Here is a 4,270-nt window from a genome sequence, read left to right as displayed (position 1 = left end):
ATTAAAGTACCTCGAGTGTTTACTACAAGTCGGCTTCTCTGTTTCCGAGGGACTCTTCCTCATTCCTGCGTCCTGCGGACCCGAGGGAGTTCCCTCACTCGGGGGTCCTACAGTGACTCAGAGGTTGGCTGCTTTTGTAGAGTACCTGGACTCAATTTTAGCAGCAATCACATGGTAGCTCACGCATGACAACCATTCGTACCTCCAGTTCAGGGGACTCAATGCCCTCTTTTGGCCTCTGTGGAAACCAAGCACACAGGTGGTATACAGACATATAGACATTCATTCAGTCAAAAACACATACACAAGAATTTTCAATTTTTTAAAAATAGTGGAGAAAATAGAAAATGGAGAAGCAGTGAATGTGTGTGTCTTTATTGTCTCTGCTCTTGGCTGTGGATGTGTCCACTGTATCCAAGATCCTGCTGTTTTGACTTTCCTCCTGTGATGGACTGTGGTCCACAGTTGTGGCTGGGATAAACCCTCTCTCCCATCACAGTAACAGGGAACAAAACTAAAACACAGTCAGTTTGGTTAGTTCCTTCGTTCCATACTATCACAGTCCCTTCTTTTTAGAGTGCTTATTTCATTTATAATTATATTTTTCCTGGGTTAGTTATGAGATTAATTTCCCATTAAGACAGTAGTCTCTGCCGGGCACGGTGGTACACGCCTTTAATCCCAGCACTTGGGAAGCAGAGGCAGGAGGATTTCTGAGTTCGAGGCCAGCCTGGTCTACAAAGTGAGCTCCAGGTCAGCCAGGGCTACACAGAGAAACCCTGTCTCAAAAAAAAAAAAAAAAAAAGGCAGTAGTCTCCACAAAAGTAGAAACAGTTGTTCCCTAGCACCTACCTACCTAGTGCCCTGAAGGTTAGTTGATACTCAATATTGTTAAAGCATGGATTGTAGCCGGGCAGTGGTGGTGCACCCCTGTAATCCCAGCACTTGGGAGGCAGAGGCAGGCGGATTTCTGAGTTCGAGGCCAGCCTAGTCTACAAAGTGAGTTCCAGGACAGCCAGGGATACACAGAGAAACCCTGACTCGGAACAAACAAACAAACAAGACTGGATTGTAGCTGAGTAGGTGGTGGCACACACCTTTAATTCCAGCACCCAGGAGGGAGGCAGACAGATCTCTGAATTCGAGGCCAGCCTGGTCTACAGTGAGTTTCAGGACAGCCAGGGGTACACAAAGAAATCCTGCCTTAACTCTGCACCCCCAAATTAAAAAAGAAAGAAAAGTGTGGATTGTCTTCTCTGGGCCTTCTAAGCAAATATCTTTAGCTCCTTAACTTGATTCGGAGGTGAGTCTACTTTGGAGGCAATTCTTTTTTTTTTTTTTAAGATTTATTTATTTATTATATGTAAGTACACTGTAGCTGTCTTCAGACACTCCAGAAGAGGGAGTCAGATCTCATTACGGATGGTTGTGAGCCACCATGTGCTTGCTGGGATTTGAACTCAGGACCTTCAGAAGAGCAGTCGGGTGCTCTTACCTGCTGAGCCATCTCACCAGCCCAGGAGGCAATTCTTGTGACTCCATTATGTGTGATAGAGGCTGCGTAACATCTTGGGTTGGGTCAACAGGTAAAGCTATGGGAGAAGAAAAACCAGCTGCCATTGTTAATTGTTGTCCATTGCCTATGGTTGATTTGAGTGGAGAATCACTCACTTCAAAGTTATGTGCTGCCTATACAATGGCTACCATAACTGGAAGATAAAGCTTACAACAAAAATTTATGAGACCCAAAGGAACATTCAAAACTGTGTTGTAGATTTGGACCAGCAAGGACGTCCCAACAGCTTTCTCATGCTCAGACCACATTCAAGCACACGCTCAGTACTCACTCTGTGTTGTATTTGCATTTGCAGCCAGAACTAAAGTCTGTGCAGCCATCACTGGACAGGCGGGGGTAGTGCTGACGCCTGATCAGTTGAACTTTGGTCATAGGCCTGCATTTTGGCCACAAGGGAGGATAGTTAACCTTCTATAGTGAAAGTAGTGCATACCGCATAAGAGGAATATGTGCGGAGATTTTATGAAAACAGCCAAGAGTTCAGATATTAAGTAGCCAAAAAGAATACTGTCAACTATAAATGTTTGTTGTGGAAATTCAAATTATTTCGTCTTTTGCTCTGTCCCTATGAGTCTTTGTTTATCCAGTAATGATCACACTCTGCCCTGTGTAGTAGTATATGTATACATGTCTTCTCTTCACCCTGAAAGGAATTATGCTTTACTTATTTTTGCATTCCTTTATTAACCAATAAACTTCTACCTTTATTGTAAAGTGAGAAGGGGTTTGGAATAGGCATTAATATAAATTATTGAGAACCTGCTCCAGAAATTCTATGAATAGCTGTAAGTTCTACTAAGTTATATTTTTTTATAGGGGGTTTTAATTTTAAATATTACAACCTGAAAATTCTTTTAATTTATTGTTCATATTCGATATATAAAAAAGAACTTCCTGATATCTATAATTCTTTTATCTTGAATTCTGAAGATTAAATAATTGTCGTGGCCTTTCTAAGTCAGCTCCCCTCTGCATTTTTGTTTCCACAGTCACAGGGAATAGATTTATGTTAATTAATCCTAAAACAATTATTTATGCTGCCTCATTCTTCTACTGCCTTTACTTTTTATCATGTGTTTTCCTGTTAGACTGAGGAAAAAGGATCATTTTTTAACTTGAATTTTTTAGTGTTTAGCTTCAGCTTGATAAAAATACTTAAATATGTGTACCAAGTGAAAAATGAGGTTGCTAAAGGTTAATGCGTTAATGCTTTTAATGACTATCAGCAGCGTGCCTGCGTCTTGTCAGCGTGATGCACGCTCACTGTGAGGAACCAGAAGAGAGGATCCGTTGATCTAGTTAAAAAAAAAAAAAAAGGAGCAGCAAAGACAATCATTCTCCTCCCTAGATAATTTGGGAATGCCCATTCAGACTCTGGCATCAGCATAAATAAAACTGCCTGGTAGTTATAAACACCGAATCCAAAATGTGAAGAACTTCCCCCTTGCATTCAGAGCCTAATCTGATCCATTCTTGCCCATCACACAAAGCCAACTGTCATCGCTCCCAGAGGAGAGTTCCCAGCTCTGCAGAGACAAAAAGAGAGAGCTGTGTGAACCATGGCTCACGTGTCTTCTGCAGCTTTATGCCAAACACAGGCTTGACTAGCCAGTGCAATGAAACCACAACGTTTAATGGCTGTCCACAAAAGATACTAAGTATCTGGCAGTCTAAAAGCAAAGGTGTGATTTCTAAGTCAAATGTCAAGGTCCCAAATTCCCATTGATACATTCAGCTCTTTAGTTCACACAAACACAGTTTACTTGGCCATTTCAACCAGTGGCTTTTTTTTTTTTAAAGGTGAGTTCTCTTAATACATGCTCTAATGTTTTTACTTTTTGTTTGTATGTTTTGCCTGCATGTGTTTGTGTGCACCATGTGTGTGCCTGGTACCTGTGGAGGGCAGGAGGGAATGTTGGATCCCCTGGAATGGGAGTCTGAAAGAACAGCCAGCCAGTGTTCTTTTTTTGGGGGTGGGGTGGGGTGTTTCGAGACAGGGTTTCTCTGTATAGCTCTGGCTGTCCTGGAACTCACTTTGTAGACCAGGCTGGCCTCGAACTCAGAAATCCACCTACCTCTGCCTCCTAAGTGCTGGGATTAAAGGCCACCATGCCCGGCCCAGCCAGTGTTCTTTTTTTTGTTTTGTTTTGTTTTTTTTTTGTTTGTTTGTTTTTGTTTTTTTGAGACAGGGTTTCTCTGTATAGCCCTGGCTGTCCTGGAACTCACTTTGTAAACCAGGCTGGCCTCGAACTCAGAAATCCGCCTGCCTCTGCCTCCTGAGTGCTGGGATTAAAGGCGTGCGCCACCACCGCCTGACTCCCAGCCAGTGTTCTTAATGCAGAACTGTTGCTTGACTGCTGTTATGAGAAAGATATACAGCAGTATTTATTTTCTTAGTTTTCTAGATGGAAAAACTATATTGTTACATTAGAAAATCTGCTGTCCTTGAAATTAAGATCATGAAATTTAATTTCTCCATAGTGATTTAAAAAAATTTTTTAATGAAGTCTGTAATAATAGCTCCAAGATAGATTGCTCATACAGAGGGCCCTGGTTCAGTTTCTCAGGACTAACATGGAGGCTTACAACCATCTATATAACTATAGTTCCTGGAATCCGATGCCTTCTTCTATCTTCTACAGTCAATAGGCAGAGGCAAAAAGCTTATACACACAACAAAAAAACACAAAACCT

This window comes from Mus pahari, chromosome 4, assembly GCF_900095145.1.
Source record: "Mus pahari chromosome 4, PAHARI_EIJ_v1.1, whole genome shotgun sequence".
In the NCBI taxonomy this organism is placed as follows: Eukaryota; Metazoa; Chordata; class Mammalia; order Rodentia; family Muridae; genus Mus; species Mus pahari.
Note: the sequence above shows the minus strand (reverse complement) of the source record.